This window comes from Hippocampus guttulatus, chromosome 11 (genome assembly GCF_054856545.1).
Source record: "Hippocampus guttulatus isolate MCC_2025c chromosome 11, RoL_Hgut_1.0, whole genome shotgun sequence".
Classification (NCBI taxonomy): domain Eukaryota; kingdom Metazoa; phylum Chordata; class Actinopteri; order Syngnathiformes; family Syngnathidae; genus Hippocampus; species Hippocampus guttulatus.
In genome coordinates this window covers 8,399,704-8,422,347 of record NC_141271.1, presented here as the reverse complement: position 1 = coordinate 8,422,347, position 22,644 = coordinate 8,399,704, and the positions used below count along the sequence as shown (strand labels likewise).

The 22,644-nt window shown below is 42.1% G+C and overlaps 1 protein-coding gene across 4 annotated transcripts in view; it reads right to left on the bottom strand.

Annotated features, from left to right (window-relative positions):
- Positions 1–5,905: 5,905 nt before the first annotated feature.
- The window catches only part of tmtc4 (transmembrane O-mannosyltransferase targeting cadherins 4), a 29,816-nt gene continuing 13,077 nt past the window's right edge, over positions 5,906–22,644 (bottom strand). Inside the window, exons 20-21 of one of the 4 annotated variants that reach the window (XR_015102255.1) lie at positions 21,582–21,630; positions 5,906–6,200 (exon numbers count right to left, since the gene is read on the bottom strand). The gene's annotated coding sequence lies outside the window, so the exon portion shown is untranslated. Of the gene's footprint in view, positions 6,201–19,050; positions 19,931–21,581; positions 21,631–22,644 lie in introns of those variants that run through there. The other 3 variants (XR_015102254.1, XR_015102257.1, XR_015102256.1) reach the window with 3 other exon arrangements.

The window sequence follows — 22,644 nt, the reverse complement described above, 5'->3', positions numbered from 1 at the left end:
TTTGACGGAAACAAACGACCACATTTCGTTAGGTGTTTTTAGCTGAAAAAAAAAAAAGACCATGTATTGTAAAGCGTTTTTGGCCGAAAAAAACGACCATCTATTGTAAGGCGTTTTCGACTGAAAAAAACGACCATGTATAGTAAGGCATTTTTGGCCGAAAAAAACGAGCATGTATAGTAAGGCATTTTTGGCCGAAAAAAACGAGCATGTATATAAGGCGTTTTTGGCCGAGAAAAACAACCATGTATAGTAAGGCGTTTTTGGCCCAAAAAAATGACCATGTATCGTAAGGCGTTTTTGGCCGAAAAAGCAACCATGTATAGGAAGGCGTTTTTGGCCGAAAAAAACGACCATCTATTGTAAGGCATTTTCGACTGAAACAAACGACCACCTATCGTTAGGTGTTTTTCGCTGAAAAAAAAAAACGACCATGTATAGTAAGGCATTTTTGGCCAAAAAAAAACGACCATGTATAGGAAGCCGTTTTTGGCCGAAAAAAACGACCATGTTTAGGAAGGCGTTTTTGGCGTTTTGAGCGCAAATAAATATGCGGGGAAGAGATCAGAAAATGTATAACCATGCATGTTTTTGAGAACACACAGGAAGGCTGGAGCTGTAATTCAACTCTGCATCTCTGCAGTGCAACACCGATGCACGAACAATTCAACCACCAGTCAAGTGATGAACAAACACTTTACATTGTCTGTAGATGTGAATGGATAAGAGGATCAGAAAATACACGGCCACGCACATTTTTGAGAATGCACAGGAAGGCCGGAGCCGGACTCGAACCCTGCAGCGCAACGCCAACACACCAACCATTCGACTACCAGGAAGGTCATGAGCACTTTGGTTCCCACGGGTCCTTAAAGTTCATAAAAATCCATTAAAAAATACGTTCTTATTTGTCCTTAATTTTCAGGGAAAGCTTCTAAAATCAATAAAAATCCTGAAAAATTAACCTGTGGTCTTCATTTCATTTGTGTATGTCCTTTTCCCTACCCTTCCAATTTATAATTTTGTCGTAAAATGCTCCTGGCGGCCTTCCCCTCAAACCCCCGCTGTCAGGCCACATGCCTTCCTGGATACCGCTCTGCTTTTTCCGCCGTCTCCGATGAGTTCCGATGATGATCAGGTGATCACTTCGGGTCATTTCGGGCCAATTTGACATTCAGCATGTCAAAAAAAGAGTTAGCTGATTGCCCCTAAAAATAAAGATGTGCCCTTTCTTTGGCAGCAATGATTTGAACATCAGCTCAGTGATATGTGGCTTTCTGTTCATTTAATCCACTGTGAATCCCCTGCCCATTGGAGAAAAAGTCCTTAGAAAATGGCTAAATTAGCGCTCAAAAGTCCTGAAAAGGTCCATAAATAAAAAGCAAGTGGAAGAGTGGGAACCCTGCTCGACATTATCCCAAGGTGTCAGGGATCAGAAAATGGATAGCCATGTATGTGCTTGAGAAACACAAGAAGGCTGGAGAGGGAATCGAACCCTTCACCTCGGCAGTGCAACATCGACGCACAAACCATTCAACTGATGAACAAATATTTTATATCGTCCGTAGGCGTGAATGTGAGCCCAAATAGTTGTGCAGAAAAGGATCAGAAAACGCATGGCCACACACATTTTTGAGAACGCAGAGGAAGGACGGAGCTGGATTTGAACCCTACACCTCCACAGCGCCACGCCGACACACTAACCATTCAACTACCAGGCAGGTAACAAACACTTTACATCGAACCTATATAAGACCGTTTTTTTAAAAATGTGAGCTGCATGGAGGGTAAGGCTTTTTTTTGTAAAGTATTTGTTTAATTATAGGAAGGTTTTTTTCTCAACAACAACAAAAAAAAGACCATGTATAGTAAGCCGTTTTTAGCCCACAAAAAAGGCGTTTTTGGCCGAAAAAAACGAACATGTATAGTAAGGCATTTTTGGCAAAAAAAAATGACCATGTATAGTAAGGCGTTTTTGACTGAAAAAAACAAACATGTATAGTTAGGCATTTTTGGCCGAAAAAAACGAGCATGTATAGTCAGGCCTTTTTTTCGCAGAGAAAAACGACCATGTATAGTAAGGTGTTTTTGTCCGAAAAAAAAACGACCATGGATAGTATGCCGTTTTTTACAGCCCCAAAAAAACGACCATGTATAGTAAGGTGTTTTTAGTAGAAAAAAAAAGACCATGTATAGTTAGGCGTTTTGAGCACAAAAAAAAGACCATGTATAGTAAGCCTTTTTTAGCCCCCAAAAAATGACCATGTACATACAGTAAGGCGTTTTGGGCTGACCAAAATGTTAATGTATAGTGAGGCGTTGTTGCCCAAAAAAAATGACCATGTATTGTAAGGCATTTTGGCCGAAAAAAACTATACCATGTATAGTAAGGCGTTTTTGTTTGTTTGTTTGTTTATTGAACATAAAACATATGTACAGTAATAATTTGACAGAAAATAAGGTAGATAAAAAAACTAAAAAGAAAGAAATCAATCTTCATTCAACAGTTATGTTCAAGGGAGTAGGAAGAAGTAAAAAACGTATCTAGTCCTAACCCGTTATGTGATTATATCTAATAAATCATTTTTATATCAATCCATTATCAATTGACTGAAAGAAAAACGACCATCTATAGTAAGGCGTTTTTGACTGATAAAAACGACCATGTATTGTAAGGAATCTTTGGCCCAAAAAAAACAGACCAGGTATAGTAAGGCGTTTTCGACTGAAACAAATGACCACCTATCGTTAGGTGTTTTTAGCTGAAAAAAACCCGACCATGTATAGTAAGGTGTTTTTGGCCGAAAAAAACAACCATCTATAGTAAGGCCTTTTTGACTGAAAAAAACGACCATGTATAGTCAGGCATTTTTGGCCGAAAAAAAACGAGCATGTATAGTAAGGCGTTTTTGGCCGAGAAAAGCGACCATGTATAATATAGTAAGCCGTTTTTGGCCGAAAAAAATGACCATGTATAGTAAGGCGTTTTTGACTGAAAAAAAAAAAACGACCATGTATCGTTTGCCATTTTTAGCCTAAAAGAGAATCAGCAAATGCATGGCCACGGACATTTTTGAGAACGCACAGGAAGGCTGGAATCAAAACCTGCACCTCTGTCGCGCGGGGCCAACAGACTAACCATTCGACAACCAGGCAGTGAATGAATGCTCTACATTGTCCCTTGGTGTGAGTGTGAGTGCAAGTAGGATCAGAAAATAGATAGCCATGCATCTTTTTGAGAACACAGGAAGGTTGCAGCTGGAATCGAAACTCCGCAGTACAAAGCCAATGCCCTAACGATTCGACTACCAGTCAGGTGATGAACAAACACTTTACATTATCCGTAGATGTCAGTGTGAGCACGAATAGTTGTGCGGAGAAGAGGATCAGAAAATACACTGCCACGCACATTTTTGAGAACGCCGGAGTCGGAGCCATGTGCGCCTGGCGCCCTTCCCCTCAAACCCCGCTGTCGGGCTCCACGCCTTACTGGTTCCCGCTCTGCTTTTCCCTCCGTCTCCCATCAGTTCCGATGATGATTACGTGATCACTTCGGGTCATTTCGGGCCAATACAGTAGTATGTCAATACATACATTTTACCAAAAAAAGGGTTAGCTGATTGCCCCTAAAAATAAAGATGTGCCCTTCCTTTAGCAGCAATGATTTGTACACCAGCTCGGTCATATATGGCTTTCTCTTCATTAAATCCACCATGAATCCCCTGCTGAATGGTGAAAAATCCTTAAAAATGGTTAAATTAGCCCTCAAAAGTCCTTAAAAGGTCCATAAATAAAAAGCAAGTGGAAGAATGGGAACCCTGAGACCATCAATAGGCCTACTATACAAAAAATACAGAAATCTGTGCCTGGTGCATATGTGGAGCAGTTCAGAATGAAAATTTGATATAATAACACGACAAAATCATAAACAACTTGAATACATTCTACCCACCAAAGATGCTGCTTATTCAACATAATGTGTGTGAGGAGCGGCACAAAACATGCATGATTGGTTTATTGGACACTCTATACTATCCCCAGGTGTGATTGTGAGTGTGAATGGTTGTATGTCTGCGTGTGCCCTGTGATTGGCTGGCACATACACAAAGATTTAGACCAACAGAGAAGGCCTTCCTGGACCAGCGGACCACTGCCGCCAAGTTTGTTTGATGTGTGCCTCCGTGGTGTGGGAAAGCCACGGAAATCCTGCGTGTGGGAACTCAGTGAGAAAACGATCCCGTTTCTCACTTGTGCTGTCAGAGCAGGGTGTTCGTTTGGACAAGGTAGATTGTGTTACTGACAGAACAAGAGGCACAGGTTTCCCGTGAAAATACATGCACTGATTGGGCTGGTAGCGTTTCATCACACGTGTCGAAAGCGAGTCAGTGGGGTGCATTTGTTTATAGAATCCTTTCCCACCATCCGCAGATATAAGAGGATGTGTGTTAAAAAACATGAACGTATTCTCTACGATTCTTGTACCTAATGACAACTGTTTTGTACAGGGATGTGTGAACCCCTGGGTATGAGTGTTTTCATCATGTTCATCATGCTTCTTTTGGTGGAGGGTGTAGAGGGCATGTGCGATGTCCTGTCGGCATTCTGAAGCAGGTGCGTACTTAGGCAGATAAAGAATGACGAGAAACTTTTCAAAAGGGTTGCTCACTCAGGCAATGAACCAAATTTGGTTACTTAAGTGGCTCTTGTTGGGTTCGGAGAGTGGGTCTTATGCATGTGCATTGAGGAATGTATTATGAAAAATGAAATGTATTAAGAACACATATTTGGCACATTTTCACGTATTTCCACATCTAAAGCATTTCCACCCCGCCCACACATCTGGGTAAGAAGTGTGTTGTCCTATGTGTCATGTTTTGGCGTGATGTTAGAGGACCCAAAAAGCATGGACTGAACAAAATATATTAACAAAAAATATTTGCAAGAGTATACTGGAAACTTAAATACACGAATGAAGTCCTGAAAAACAAACAACCAAAAATGCCGATGACAGACGCAAAACATGACAGGAACATGTTTTTTTCCAGTGTACTCCTGCAAATATTTTTTTGTGAACATATTTTGTTCAGTCCACCCTTGTCCTCCTACCTTCCTGATTTTTGGGTCCTCGACCATCACGCCAAAACATGACAAAATGATCCGACCAAGGCTGAAAGAACCCAGGGCACGAAATACAGGCAAGTGACGAGACAACAAGAAACACTTGGACAAGACACAAAGGTTTGAGGGGGAGCTGATTGGTTAATACAAGGGACCCAGATGACAAGAACAGGTGGAGACAAAAAAAGGCACACGAAGGAACAGATCCAAATAACCTAAATAAAACAAAACACTATGTGGTCCCCAAGTAGCACTAATGAAAATTTGTGGTATAAATTTGCCATACCTGGAACCCTTTATGGACTAGGAACATTAAAGAGTACATACATACAGAATGTAAAAGCAGCCATTATTATTTTACCAAGATCAGGATCGAAAAAGCCAGTTTCTTCTGCCTCGCAGGAAATAGTAGGGGCAAAACAATTATGGCCACCGCTTCACTTGTCTCCTGCACAGCTGCTACCCAGCCTTGGGTGGCATTGGCCCTTCTCACCCTCCCAAGGTACCCATCATCTGGAGCAGTGGGTGTGGGAGGCCATTGGCAATCAGCTGACTGGCACCCGGGCTGCCAACCAAATGAGGGCTGGATCCTGAAGGTTGGGAATACAATGTGTGTGTGCGTGTGTGTGTGTGTGTTTCGGCCACTGGTGAACCCAAAGAGAAGTGACAGAGTGTACACTGTTCACAATGAAGAGCGACTTTAAATGGAATCTGTCCATGTAGTGAGTTTGTTCAGTGATTCATGTGTTGTTTCTTTTTCCTACAACCAACAATCTGATGGTCCATCTGGGCTTGAAGCATTTTATTAGTTCCAGGTTGAATCGTATTTTGAGACCTGCAAAAATACCACTCACAAACCTTCATCATAGTTAACAATCTTAGCTGGACAGCTGCCAGGTGACGCGTGTCCAGTTTACAGAAGGAAACAAGCAAATAAAAACATAAACATACAGGAAATTAAAAGAATGTCAATCATTATAGCCATACCGAGGACGGTGAAAATAAAAATGGTTTCCTGAGCTCTTCCTATTGCTGCGTCTTCCCCATTACGATGTCCTGCGGTGTCCTGCATGGGCCTCCGCCTTCCATCGAGAAACCAGACCACAGAATGAGTCAGTAAGAGAAATGCAGGACATTTGGAAAAGAACAATTGTTGTGTTAACAAATTTGATCACAGAAACTGTAAGCAGCAAGAAAACAGAAGCACTGCTGCAAAGTGGGTACTGCAGTCATCCCTCGCTTTATCGTGGTTCACCTTTTGCGCGGTCAGTTTATTTGATTTGATTTTTTTAAATTTGATTTTTAATTGTACTTGTATTATATTGCAAATTATTCGCTATGTCACAAGATTTTACTGTGATTATTTTTCCATACGACCTGGAACAAGAGTGTTTTTAAGATAGAAATGTCCAAACTTCAGGATCATTTCACGCTTAATTAAAGAAGTTAAAGTGCAATGTGCCTATTGCAGAGTACTTCTGTCTCAAGTTACTCAATTCCATGACTCCGTTTAACATTGTTAGCTAATTGAATATAGCCTAGCACAGCAAGGTAGAAAAAAGATGTGTGTGTGTGTGTGTGCATGTTCGGAGAGGCAGAGTGCGCTGCGCTCCCAGTAATTTCTGAATGCAGCATATGTTCTTAACCAATCAACAGCTCATGCTTGAAATGGCTCCATCTGTGCTACTTGACGCACTGGCGCATCGTGTCCCCACTCGGAGCACCGAGTGCACCCACTGTCACTACGTTTTTGGTGCACTCTGAACAGCAAATTTCAACAATTGGAGTGAACCAGTGCGCTCTGAGTGTATTTCCGAATGTGATCTATATATCTAATAATACAATAAATATTTTGCATGTTGGCCTTACAACGCAGAGGTGTGTGGAGTTTGCATGTTTTTCCCGTGCCTGCGTAAGTTACCTCCGGGTATTCCGGTTTCCTCCCCCGTTCCAAAAACATGCATAGCGGGTTAATGGAACACTCAAAATTGTCCCTAGTTGTGAGTGTGGGTGCGGATGGTTGTTCATCTATGTGTGCCCTGCGATTGGCTGGCCACCGGTTCAGGGTGTGGGATAGACTCTAGCATTCCCGGTGACCCTTGCGAGGATACGCGGATCAGAAAATGGATGGATGGATGGATGGATGGATGGATATTTGGGCGCTACTTCCTGGATTTTGCTGATTGTGAGGATGGTCTGAAAGGTAACCTTGCACAAAAAATGAGGGATTAATGTTCTTCAGTGGAAAGCATACGCCAGGCAGATGCAGCTCTGGGCCTGGAGGGCCGCTGTCCTGCCTGTCTCTCCTGCCTGCAACACACCTGATTCAAATCATCAGGATCAATTGAGGACCGAGTTTGGATCCCCCCTGGCCGGAGCTAATGTTAGCATGTGTTTATTTTTTGTCATTAATTTTGTTTTTTTGTTTTTCCCACTTGCAATCTGATCATCCATCTGGACTTAAATTATTTTAATTATCTCCACGTCGAATTTTATTTTGAAACCTGCCAAAATAAATACCCCTCCCAAACTTTCATGTAAGCTTATTGGAACAGATGCCCGGTGACAGGGGAAACAATTAAAAACAAAAACATACAGGAAACTGAAGGAAATGTCATTCATTTTAGAGATTCCAAGAAGGGTAAAACATAAAATGATTTCCTGAGCTCTTCAAATTGCTACTTCGCCATCATCATGATAGCGGTTTGAATAATATCCTGCAGCGTCCTGCTGTGCCACCGCCTTCCGTCCGGATACCAGACGGGCTGGGCTCCATGTATGAAGGGTGGGTGGGGTAATGGGCGGTGGAATTCAACTAGGCAATATATTTTGCATTGCAAGAGGAGCGACTGTGCTTGTTATATTTTTCACACAAATGAATGGGGAAACACCTCTGCGGCCAAAACTGGAAATGTGTCATAAAATGTGAACAGAGGTCAACAAGTCAATTTCACTCACTATTAAGTGGATAGTATTAATACTGCCTATCTAAAAATAGATCTACATCTTTTACTTTCTATATTTTCTGTCTTTTTCAAGGTGGGTTGGTGCCTTGGGGCTTTCTGTTGAGTTGCCACCACTGCCCGTGACCCTAATGAGGATAAGCGTTTCTGAAAATGGATGGAATGGGCGATTGTCTTTGTCCAGCGTTTTTTTTTTTTACAGCACCTTTAATGTTTTTGTAAACTAAGAGTTCATGAGATGTAGAAATATGAATGGAATTTTTAACCGTCTTTTAAATTACTTTAAAACAACATCAGAGAATATAGTGTTTTCCTATGAAATATGTAATGCAGTTCAAAGAAATGTTACATCTTGGGGTTGTGACAACAAATTCAGTATGTATAACATAACCCAAATATCAATCGAATAAAAGTAAATGATCCGTGATGCTAAGATGTTGTCTTTGGAGGATTCCAGTCACACATTTGCACATCCTCACGCAGCCTTGTGGCGTCCCGCTGATTTATTGCATCCACCCGAACACGGCAATGGTCAGGCTCTGCCGCCATCGCCGTGCTCCTTGGCAGCTACCCCCACTCCTCCACTCACATTGTCATGACAACGACCCCCAACAATGAGATTTAACAGTTTGATGTTGATATGGAGCGTCTTCCAAATCAATCTTCACTGAGGATTCATCTCATTTTGGAATCAGTTTTAATAGAAACACATTGCATGTAAATATGAGCCGGCTTATTGTTTCGGTTCAATGCTGCCTGCACTGTTTAATTAATACCCTTAGTTTGAATTGTCTAGCATAAAAACAGCTGAAGGCACCCTGTAGATGCCCCCCCCCCCCAAAAAAAAGATACGGCTTATCTTTGGAGAAGAAAAGGAAGAAAAAAACCCATTCGCTCTCACACTCACTCCTAGGGACAATTTACCATGCATGTTTTTCGAATGTAGGAGGAAACCAAAGTACCCACGCAGGCATGGGAGGAGCATGCAAACTCCACACAGGAAGGCCAAAGCCGGAATCGAACCCTGCACCTCTGCACTGTGAGGCTGACGCGCTACAAGACATTGGCTCCACATATTCTTTGAGCCTGATTCCAAGATTTTAGTAGGATTTCACACAAAAATTATATCCTAAGCTACTTTAATTTTGGTGATGACACTGCAGCATATTCAATTAGCTGTCTTTTTCATCACATTTTTTTTCTGTCATCTGTGCCGCTGCTGCCATCACACGTACGCACACAAACAAACGAAAAAGGCAAAGATAAACAAACACACGCGACCAGTTAATTGTTTGTGTGACGTCAAGCTTGGCTGCTGTCATGACCTTATACAAAGATCCAAATACATTTTCAATTCTGAGCTGCGCGCACGCACGCACACACGCACACACACACACACACACACACACAGACACACACACACACACACACACACACACGCACACACATGCTTAAGAAAACAAACAAAGGCAAGAACATGCTCACAGTATAGCACATCAAACATTAAATTGTTTACCACACCAAAACCCACGTTGGGTGAAAGTGAATGTCATCGTATAATAACGTGTTCACTTTTTTCACAATTTCGTTTTTTTTTTCCATTATTCAGAAGACTTTTAGGGGCCACAGAGGAAAGGGCATTTTTCCACCTGCACGAGTAGTTTCCACGGGTGGGGGTGGGAGTGGGGGGTGATGATGATTCTAAGGGCCCTAGAAAATATATTTTCAATTTCACAGCAATGTCATGGAAGGAGGCCTGAGTCTGATTTTTTTTTTTTTTTTATCGGGCCCCAAATCACACACGCGCACTTGAGTGTACATACACAGGCGCACCTGTGGTCCAACACATAGCCTGAGTAAATAATTCACTATATTTACCTTCTCACTTCTCATGATAGCTGTTGCATGCTTGCTCGTGAGATAAATAAATGATAAATAAATGAAGCGAGAGGGCCGACATGGGAATACATGCACAGCTAATTGAGCAGTGGGCAGATGGGGGATGGGATGGGACAGGATGCAACGGTGAGGATGTACAGGTTGGTCTCAGCCAGAGGTATGTTGCCATCTTCTGGTCCTGGAGACACACTTCAGGGAGAAGAAAAAGGTGCACTGATTCCAAACTCCCGCAACATTAAGAGAAGAGGAACGCTGGTGGCTCTTCGGCATTACCACAAGGCCATAGGAGCAACCTAATCAGCCCAAAAAAACAATAGGTTGCCATACAATCATGATATACAGCGGATATTAAAAGTATACGCACCTTTGCTGAAATACCAGTTTTTGTGTGAGCAATAGAAATCATGTAGAAAGTTTTTTTTTCCTGGTTTTAACGTGCCCTATAATCTATACAACTCAATTCAACGAAGTACAACTCAATTCAGCTCAATAAAAACACGAGAGAATGGGGTTGCAGAAGTGTGCACACCCTTTTACAACTCAGGAGCTGACTGTGTTCAGGATTAATCCGCCTCATTCAAACTCACGTTAAATGCCACCTGCCACAATGTAAAGTGCCTCTGATTAACCTTGATTAAAGGTCATCTGTTCTAGTAGACTTTTCCTGACATTCTTGTACTCATATCTTAGAGCACAAGCATGGTCCGCAAACAGTATCACTGGGGTTGCAATAATAAAGGTAAAAGTCAGGAGAAGGGTCCAAAATAATTTCAAAGACATTCAATATCATGGGACAGGGTGAAGATACGATGTTCATAAAATATGTGGCTTCATACATCTGGGCTACAAAGAAAGATGTCAAGAAGGAAGCCTTATGTTACCAAAAAAACAAACAAACAAAAAAATCTCCCAAATGCATTTAGGAAAACATGAACAAAACGCATGTCAGTGCTTGCACAAAACTTTCCTACTACAGCTAGATAGAAAAAACACGTCTGGAACATCTGAACTTTATCGAAGGTCTCCAGTTTTGAGACTATGTGCACACTTGTACCATCACATTATCTTGGTTGTGTATTTGCATTTCCACACCCTAAAATTTGTATCTCTTTCAATTCCGTTGTGTAAGCTATCGATCATATGAATGCTGCAGAAAGTTGTGCAATGATTCATCTTGGGTTCTTGCTTTCTTATTTTTTGACATCTTAAAAATCCGGCAGTTGAACTCGGGCTTGTAGATTATTACACACAGAGTGATGACCTTTGCATAGTCCTGCAAAAAAGAAAGACTGTCAATTTATGAATATACTGAAAATAAAGAGACAGAAAACAGTTTCAATTGTATCTAATGCTGTTTTCAGCATATCAGTGGATGATGATGATGATGATAATATTTATAAATTGTGGTTGTCTGAGTGTAAAAGAGTGTTTAATGTCCCTCTCATGAATGCAATCCATTACATGAAGACTACGGCACAAGTTGCAGTTATGCGACACGAAGAAGAGCGATGCCAAGAGGCCGCAATGTTGCATGGGACACACTTGATTGCGCTTAAGTCTAATAATTTACACCATAAACTTTACCGAAGCGGAAAAATATTCTATTTGCATGCAAATGTGCTTAAAAAATAAACGGAAAAACTTGAATTCATTTTGTATTCATTCATTTGCATTGACATTATTCCACATATGAGTCCATTTTATGAATCATAATTGTGATTATTCGCTCATCATTTCGACATGATACTTGTTTTCTCTAAAATAGTTTCCCCTGCTTTGGGCTTGAGTTCTGCAAAGCCTCAGCTGTATTTGGAATGAAAATATTGTTTTGCACGTCGCCACAGCTGCGCCACTTTGCCTTATGTGGACCTTTGAGGAGAAGCAAAGAGCTTTGCTCCGACAGCTCACCCGCCCCCTTTGAAGGCAAGACACTGGATATCCCCTCGGATCTGGAACACGGTCCCAGAGTAAACACTGGTGGTCTGGAGGTTAACTCGCCCGAGCACTCGTATGGCCTCGCCGCTGAAATGCATACGGCTTCAATGAGGCTGACCCCCACCCCCATCCTCCTGTCAGCCAGGACCTGCCTGAGCCTCTTTGCAACTTTGTTGCGCCATCTTTGGACAGTGCGTATGAGTGTGTGCATGCGCGTGTGGGATCCGTGCTTGTCAGCGCCAATTATATGGCTTTAATTGCAAAAACACATTAAGCTGAAGTTAAATGCTTCTTCTGGTTGCCAAACCTTCAGGAATTAGACCCGGCACGCTCCGTCCACTTCCTGTGACATTTTTTGGGTAACAGAATGTTTATGTTTCTGTAAATCTGGCGTGTCCAAACTCTTCCCCTGGAGGCCATTTTCGCTTAGCCCTTTGAAATGCCTCCGTTTATAATTAAAACAATCCTAATTAAATATATTTTAATGATTCATAGAATCATTTAAATCTTATTTTTTTTACAATGAATTGAAAAATACTCATGAATACACAGCAGTAAAATTAAAAATACAAAACTATACATTTATTACTTAATTTTAGGGAACATTTGACCTAACTAATGTCAAGTAAAAATTAGAAATGTTGCTTTGTAGAAGACAGTGTCATTATGTAGTGCGCCACGTAGTGTGGAAGTTGGTAACTTATACATTTATGAAGGCTTTACCGCTTCATAAAAAATTAATTAAAAATATTACATTTGAGTATATCATTTTTCATGTATTTTTTTTTTTAGATTTCAGGTACAGTGCTGTAATAAAATCACAATAAAGCTTCACACAAAATTGTGACCCATGTCTATGGTGACCTGTGCTTGTCAGCACCAATTACATTAACTGGAAAAACACATTTAGTTAAACTCTTTGTCTAAACCTCCAGGAATTAGACAAGACCTGTTCCTTGTATGCTTCCATGCCACCTGGAAAAAAAACATGACCAACATGTTCTCCAAAGTGTTCAACAAGTAAAGACAACCACGATGTATACCAGCAGACATTTCTGGAATTTCACATGAATTCAAACGTACAAGTGGTTGAAAAGATGGTCACAGTGTCATGCTACCGAGTGGTCAGTTGGGAAATCACACTTTTATCAAGCTCTCAATGTACTGACAAAAAAAAAAAAAAGTCACAAACTGGGTGAAATTGAATGCGGTTATCAAGACAAAATGGTTCCAAATAGAACTGTGATCCGAGTCAATGATTTAGTAACTAAACTAAATAATAACAAAATCTTAGTTTTTAGTTTATCACAGACATCATCAAAACCTGAGCTTGGTCATGGTTGAATTCAGCAGCGAGACGTCCTTTGTGAGCATTGTCATGTGATTGACGGACTGATGACAGAAGCATTGGACTACTATTTAGCAAGGGCCCAGGACCCCTGTGAAGTTTACGGGCTCACTAATTGGCAGAAGGTGAGAGTGAGAAAGAGATACGTTCAAGTTGATGATGAGACGTGCTATAGTACAGCATGTATGACCCTTGCATGTGTTTGTGTGTGTGTATGAGAGAGAGCGAGAGCGTGACAATCGGTTTATGAGTGAAATGAGATTTTATTAAAGGTGGGGAAAATATATTTTTTAAATTTACTTCAGTTCCAAAAGCTGAGTTGTAAATTGATAATACTATATATGTCATACTGAGGTGGATGTTTTTTATGCCATTTATCCCCAGGATTGGATTAAGTTTTCTTTCAAAACGATAAGTAAGATATATTGATTTCATTTGCTCCCCACAAATTGCAAGAACAGACACCTCATAAGAAAATACTTTCAAATATAGATTCATATCGTCGAATATATATTTTGTAATTATTTATGGACTTGATTTGAATTCAATGCGATTTTAAATTGATCTCCAAAATGTTGCAACTGTTACATTTTTTTGAAAACAATGAAATCATAGATGTAAAATCATTGTATTGGATTACAATACAATCACTGTGTTTTCAATATATATTTTTTTATATATATGTGGTTTTCAAAAAAATGTCTTGTATTATTGGACAAGTAAATTACAAGCACCAATGAAATGTAGTTCATTTTTAAAATCTGTCTTCAATGACGACTAAAATGAATAAGAAAATACTCTAAAAATGTGAAATAATACTTATGGTACGACTGAAACACTTTTTCAAAGTGTTCTTCATTAAATATTTCTAATATTGCACCATTTGTTGAAAAAGCATCTCTTCTCCCGGTAGTGCATTGTTTTGTGGGCAATGCTGCCCCTTGAGGCCAAACGGTAAACTGCAGCCCCATCTCGCTCAAGTATGGAGTGCAAGGCTTTTGTCACAAATGAATAAAGTTTAAAGATCTATGATTGTGCAAAGAGCCGTCATATTCCTTCCTTTCTATTTATCTTCATTCGACACTCTTTAGGCTGACAGCTGCTCCCTCTCACGTTACAATAAACACACACACACACACACACACACACACACACACACACACACACACACACACACACACACACACACACACACACACAGATAAGTGATTTCAGATTTCCAGTGAAAGGAGAAAAAAATGGGATTGAATTGGGGGCTTTAATTGCTTTTTCATGATCCGTCAACGGTGCGGCAAAATGCGGCGTAAAGAAGCCCAATTAGAGTCTTTTGAGCGGCGGCTGTAGACAGCGGGGTTCAAGCCTTGATTGTCTTTCTCCACTAGCTGCAAGGTGATAGCGGCCTGGACCCCTATTACCCTCGCAGCCTTCTGTTAAATTCGCCAGGAAAAAAAAAAACTGCACCCGGGCAAGAACAAAAGGCTCTGCGGTTTCGCCAAAAGAATCCAGGAAAGAAGGATCCCTGAAGGATGCATTCAATCGGTGCACGCTCACTCTGGCCATTGGAGCAAGCAGGAAGCTCGAGTCGTTGGGCCGCCTCAAAATGCAACGGGAAGCCGTTCACAGCAGATGCTCTGTATTAATTGGTCTACCAAGGCCTGACCCTGGCTCCCGTGCTCATATTTAGTATTTGCTCTAAGCTGACTTCTTGAGGGAGTGCTTGTGGCGTTGCCTCATTCAGTTGCCGGCATGACGGATGGGCCTGTCTTTCTTTTTCTTTTTTGCTATGGATGTAGAGCGCAAAGGCGAGCCATATGCCACTGGCACAGACCCCGGTCCAAACACCGCCTACTGCAGCAGGCAGGGAGGGAGGATGCGCAAGACGAGTCAGCAGGATGAAAGGGGGGAGAAAAACGATTGCCGCGTCACCACCATGTCCCACCCTTGGGTGACTTTGGGGAAAGTTGTGGATATGTACACGCCGGGTGCTTTCATCGACGTTTGACTCAGGGCAAGGTATACAGATGCAAATAATCGCATTGATTGTGAGTCTGATTTCTCCATCTGATCGAAGGCCCCAATTATCCGGACCGATTATAGTCTGGATTGGAGAGGGAGTATTGGCTGTCACCGACGAGGGACGGACTAGACCCACGTGGGCCGGCCTGTAATATTGACGAAGCTCAGTGACAGACCAGGCTCATCCCCTGGTTACTTGCAATATGTAAACACTTTCCATTTATTTCCACGCTATGTGTCAGGGATGTCTCTCACATTGGTCTAAGATGTTAAAAATCAGTGTGTATCTTGGCAGGCTCATGCAAAAATGACATGGCTCAGGATTTTTTTTTTTATTATGCTAAGGTGGAACACAACAACAACAAAAAAAACTTTTATGAGTTTCAGATACTATCCAATTTGATATTATCGATTATTCAATTGATTTGGCAATAAGAGGTTATTTTGATGAGATTTTCAAAATTTTCTCAGTGAATTACATATCAAGACAGAATTTGGGCATATACAAGCTGTGAGTATCAGATACTCAGAAATACTGACGTTAGGCCTCAGTAGAGGTCAACGCTTCACTGAAAAACAAATGAAATGATTTTGAGTTAAAACATATTATTTTATAAAATTCACGACAAAAAAAAAAAAAAAAAAGATTGGCGGTGTGATGCTGTTGGGTGTTTGTTGTTTTGCTTGCAGGATTATCCAAAGTCCATTTGTGTGGTGTGGGCCAAGAAGGACCGTCTATATTTTGGTGCAGATCTAGAAAAAGGCGTGCTATTTGTTATTTTCCAAATAAAACAATTTAAACGAAACATCATGTTATTAATCACAAAATTCACACAAAAGCAGGATCTGGTTCGAATAGGTTTCCACGTGAAACGAAAGTGGACAAGTTCAGTGTTAATCCATATCATTTGCTTGGGGGAGGTCTGCGCTCGAGTGAGCATTTGATGACGTCTTCACACACAGTGGCAACTGTGTAGATGTATTTTTAATAACAGAAGTAACAGTGGAAGTAGGAGGTGTGAGGTGGGGAGATGGTACAGGGGGCAGGTCCATCTGTCCCAAGCAGCTTCTCCTCCGCTGCCCCCCATGAGAGAAGCACAGCTGTTACTGCGAGGCCCTATACTGTCCACCAAAACACCCCTTCCTCCCCTTCTGCCCGCTCTCAGGATGAAACGAAGCGGCCCGCGGTGCAGTCAGGCTGCACGTCTGCAATTTCAGACCTCTTTAGATTCATTCTTCATGCTCGCCGCAAATGAATAATGCGCACATTAGCTGATGCCGGTTAATACATTTCCATCTCGTTGCACCGTTATTGTTTTGTTTTTTTTTCCCCCCAATGAGGTTCACCGTGCAACCAAAAGGCAAAACACACACTTATCCACCTTGAAGACCTCCCAAAAAGCTCAATCTTGCTTTGACTACTTTGAAAAAAAAATATCGAAACAATTATATGATTTTTCCACATTCTTCCTCATGGGCCTCTCCAGGGGTTGAGGGGCTTCCACCACAATGTAACAAGAATTAATCTTTGGAAAGTCGCAGCCTTTGTCAGGGAGCCAAATTGGCACCATTAAGTCCATTATTTTCATGAGGCCCTGCCACAATTTTGGCACCCCTTACGGTAAATGATAACTTTCGGGGGACATACTGCATACTTGTCACTGGCGTGCTAAACTCACACTTTTGCTTATGTACCCTTGAACTTTTGACTCATGCAGCTTTGAAACACTCAGGGAAAATGGACAATAGGTTACAATACATACATGCAATAATCACCCCTTTGGGGTAACGTTAACGTAAATTGCAGCTTGAGTGACAACAATGAACTCTTGCTGTTCGGTACTACTATTGGTACCATTTCATTTCAAACTAGCTTGGTTTTTCCTTCCGTGGCCATGAGGAGTTTATTTACTCATGCGCAGAGTGGGAAGCATCTTTTAGCTTCAAGCTTTTCATAGTGGCCAACAATGGGGGTCAGTGTTCCACTTTTTTTCTTTTTGACTCATTAAATTTTAGCTTTACAGATGCTACTCTGTGGGTAGGGCACGTTGTGATACAGTCAAATACCAAGACATACAATATGATCCTATAAGTTATAGTATAAAATGTAATTACCATCACCTTGTGGAACCAAATGTTTTTGTTTTTCCTAAAGCTGAGCGAAATTTTTTTTACACTGGCTACAGAAGCCGTCTTTTTCTGGAATATTGTGAGGGTGTATGTGAGAGTGTGAGTGTTACTTCGACTTATTGTAAAAAAGAAAATAACTCCACTTACCAGTAAAACACATCAAATTGTCGTTGCTACTCTTTTTGAATCACACTTACACTGATGTAAATTTAGTAATGACAATATTTTTAAAAAATAGCATAGGTCAAAGGTCAGCATTACAGCGCATCACCAAATCATAGTGTTCTTGGTGAAAAGCTAGCGTGCAATCGAGTACGATGAGAAGATGAATGACTTCCAAATAATTTGAGCAAAATTTACAAGAGGGAGCATTCGTCAGTACCCAACAAGTCACTCTCAATTTCAAAAAGGATGGTTACCCCTGATTTCGAATCTTCCATCATCCTAACCTTTAGCTCAATTAACTTAATTATGGTCAAGCTTATGTTGAAGTTAGGGTGATTAAGTAACTGCGTTGCTATTTGCCTGGCCAATTCTCAAACAAGGGTGTGAGTTTGGGGTTGTTTTTTTTATGGTGGGCGGGGGGAGTGGGGGCAGTGGTCAGTTGGATACTCTGTTATGGCTGGCAGTGGCTGTAAATGGTAAGGCGCGTGAAGGCATGAGGGCCAATAACCAGTGACAGCAGCCCTCCTTGACATGACAGAGCGCATCCAAGCCAGACAGAGCGATATCGGGGAGGCACCATGACATTTGGGTGGGGAGGGGGCACTGATTGTTGTTGTTGCCCCGCATCTCGTGTTGCAGCGGTGTCGTGTAACATGATCTAGATGACGCGGGCGGGGTGGCACCCTCGTTGAAATAGGGACCTCCAGCACTCTTACGGAAAATACTTTGGGAGGGGCGGCCATGAGGACGGCGTCAAGTGCACAGAATTGACATCAATTAGACAAGCAAGAGGGAGGTGCCCATCAAAGTCCATTAGGATTGTTGTGGTTTAGCTGGAAAGAGGGCTGGGAGTGTGTGTGTGTGTTACTTCAACTTATTGTAAAAAAGTAAAACCAATATTTTGTACCAGTAAAACACATCAAATTGTTGTTGAGGGCAGTGGGTGATTTTACACAAAAATTTTAATATCATAATACCATATGTTTATCCTGCAATGTCATTAAAAAATCCCAAATCGTCATGCTCGTAAAATAATGGCATTTTCTCATTTTTTCATAAAAGATACTGCCAAATACTGATCACGTAATATTATTTTTATAAATAATTTCATTTAATTTTAGGATTAGAAGTCAATGATCTGTTGCAGGAAGGATGGAGACAATTTTAGCAGAGACCACGAGCACCCTGAGATGTTTATGGTATATTTTTTTTGGGGGGGGGGGGTCAAAATATGATTTAGGACATTATTTTAAGAGGGTGACAAAAAAACATAAGAGGCTGACTAACTCACCTATATGCAATACAAGGCAGTGAAGTTCGTCACAAGTGTGTCAACTATCCATCACAACATTCGCTTGTCCAATCAAGCCACCATGTATGCATTTGTACCACTCATCATATATTGACTATATGCATGTTTTTCGGAGCACACAAATTTAGTAACTTCTCATGCAAATGACCTCTCAACAGTTCTAGTGCATTTTTTAAATTTTATTTTTAATCGCTCTTTGCAAATTCAGTGTTTAAATTCGGTGATCAAAATAATCTACTTCCGACTAAATGACATTTTCTTGTCTGACCTGCTCTTGGATTATGTCACGAAGGCAGAGCACCCGGACAAAAGCAAGGCCACTGGCCGGATTCAAACACTCAATCTCCCCTTGCCCTCCATCATCTCTGATAAGTAAAGCTCAGTAAATTGTATTAAAGCTGTTGCCGGGTAATTAAATTCACAGCACCAGAGCGCGTGCCTTTTATTTTGTTGGGGGTTGTTGTGCAAAGTAGCACACCCGCTGTTCTGAGATTAGTTCAAAAATAGTGAACCCCTCCAAGCGCACACACATACTGTACACACACACACACACACACACACACACACACACACACACACACACACGTGCTTATTGAAAATACTCCTGCAAAAAAAAAAAAAATCCTCACTAATATGGTTGCCATCAGAATAAAATACATGTACATGGAGTATTTTCTCCCTCTTGAGTTCCACAAAGAACTCCACCTGGAAGGGGATCTGGTGATATCATTATGACGGACAATCCAAGTGGCTAAAAGGTGTGCAGCGCCGAGTGAAGAGAACAAGGGGAGGACTTCATAAGCCGGTAGTATCCCATCTTTTATTAATGTCACTCCCTGGGAAGTCTCAGGTTCTTCCTTTCAGAATGTCTAATGAAGATGTCGGCGGCCGGACGGGTGAGTCCATCCCTTTAATACCTGACATATTTTATGATAATGACAGGTACTCAAAAAATGATAATGATAATAGTGTACTCTCCTCCCCTCATTGATGAGTCTGCACAGCTGCGCAGCGGCAGCAGCTGGCGCCACGTTGAAAGGGTCCCTGCCAAAAAGTAAAGGGGATCCGCAAATTACATAAAGTCAGCAAGCGATGCTTCGTACATCATTACAGCACGTGACCGACTAGAATAATATGAGGAAGAAGCGCTTAGTCTTGAATGTCACCATTTGATCCTATTCTGTCTGCATTTACTCAATAGCATGGAGTCCTTTCACCGCGGTGACCTTTACACGAGTACACTTGAAAAAGCAGCCGTGTTCAAGCGACGTGGTCAAAACACTGCCAATCCAGTGCAATCCACTTCTTCCAGGATTTAGGAGTTTGCTCATTGCCCTAGATCAGGGGTCCCCAACCTTTTTTGCCCCACGGACCGGTTTATGTCAGACAATATTTTCAGGGAGCGGCATTTAAGGTGTGGCGGAAATAATACAACAATATAATATGGTATGAGCTGTATGAAAACTGTGGTGTTTTCGAAATATAATAATAAACACAAGGAGCGTCTAATCTGGCCGCAACACTCTGATCGCTATGGTAATGTTTAATGCCTTCAAAATACGATACAACGCAAATTCAAAATGCATGGAAATGACGACTCACCACAGCCCTGAGCTTTCTGCAACCATACGGTCCCATCTCGGGGTAATAGGAGACAATGACACCTCAAGTGTGTGGTTTATGTCCAGTCTACTTCGTAATTTTGTTTTAGTCGCCGTTGCAGCAGAAACAGGTAGGATGTCGGAAATAGCAACAGTGCTATTGTGGCGATCTCAGAGTATTCAGCCATAACTTTAATCCAGTTGTCCCAAACGTACTTTTAAGGCCACCGTCATTTGCGATCTCCAGCAGTTTTTTTTACTCATTTTGCGAGCTCCGGCGTTTTGTTTTTAGTGTAATCGGTCACGTGACGGAGAAGCGTGGCTTGACGTGTGTCAAGCGTGACACAGACGAATGTAACGGAGAATCTGGTAATTTTTCTAAATAAAACATCTTTCGTATTCCGAAATAAATAAAACGGAATTAAGGCAAGTTCTTTCTGTGCGGCCCGGCACCAAATGCCCTGCGGACCGGTAACGGTTGGGGACCCCTGCCCTAGATGAGTGTTTGTGTGTAATCATCATATCAATCATCAATCATATAGAACTTGCTTTGGCCACCATATTTTCTTTGTAAAATTATGTCTTGCAGGCACCTAAGTGGGTCAAAGGCCACCCGTTGATTGATTTCCATTCATCCAACCATTTTCCGATCCGCTTTATCCTCACAAGGGTCGCGGGGGCGGGGGGGGGGGGGTGCTGGAGCCTATCCCAGCTGTCTTCGGGCAGTAGGCAGGGGACACCCTGAACCGGTTGCCAGCCAATCGCAGGGCACACAGAGACAAACAACCATCCACACCTCGGGACATTTTTTGAGTGTTCAATCAGCCTGCCTTGCATGTTTTTGGAATGTGGGAGGAAACCGGAATACTTGGAGAAAACCCAGGCAGGCCCGGGGAGAACATGCAAACTCCACACAGAAAGGCCAGCGCTGTGTCCCAAGACTTTTGTCCATATGGTAGACATTCCACTGTCGGTTGCATATTTAGCAGGATCAAATATCAAATACTTCCCCCCACCCCATTGAGATGTGAAGAGTAAGAAGTTGAGAGCATCAAAGTAACAAGTGGTGCATTGTACTGTATGTGCAAACAAACCTTAAAGTGAAACCAGCTCCATCGTGTCTTCAAAAAGTTCCCCGGATAGCTGAGGGAGGCAGGTGAAAAAATAGAAGTGTATTGACCTTTGAACCCAGGAGCACACTTGTTGACTGATGTTTCACACGGAGGTCGACTGATCCCTAGGCGGTGTTCTTCACTGTGTGTGTGTGTGTGTGTGTGTTTTCCCCAGGGGAGCGCATCCCCAGTCTCCTGCCTTTCTTTGAAGGTGCTATGTTTTCATGAAGAGCTCGCCATCAGTTTCCTGTCCTCTTTGACTTTGTGCTCTCATGTGGACACCACTAAAAAAAACAAACACCTTTCTCCTATTTGTGAGTTTCTGCAGGGTGGCAAAGAGCCAAGTGTCCTAGCGTTGATAAAGAGCTTGGTGCAGCGAAAAAGAACAACGCTGCAGGGTGTGATCCTCATGGGTTTCACCACTAAGTTGTCATCAGGTGCAAACATCCTCTAGGCACTGGAGATTTTATATGCAACACTGGAGGACAAGGGTCAATCCAAAATAAGGATTCTTTGTGGTCCTCACATGTGTGGCAATGTTGTGTCCAGCTGAGACAACCTCGTGTGGAGGCCGATGGGTTCCACATGGTGTTCATCAAGAGGGGCACGAGCAGCAGCAGCAACAACAACAGCAGCAGCAGCAGCAGCCCAACTCGGGAACGACCTCCAAGCGGTGTTGGGTGTGCCTTTGGGCTACAAACAGTTCCCAGTCACCAGCTGACAACTGGGTCCCCAGGTACCCGGGTTGCTGCGGCTGTAGGAGTCGCTTTGGGACCCAGTTAGAGGTTGCTCAACAGCAACAGCAACAGCAACAGCAACAGCGTGCCTTTGAGCTATGAACAGTTCCCAGTCAAGAGCCGACAAATACAGTAGGTCTGCAGGTACCCGGGTCGCTGCGGCTTTAGGAGCCGCTTTGGGACCCTGTTGGAGGTTACTCAACAGCAACAGCAACAGCCCAACTCGGGAACGACCTCCGAGCGGTGTTGGGCTTGCCTTCGGGCTACGAAAAGTTCCCAGTCAACAGCCGACAACTGGGTCTGCAGGT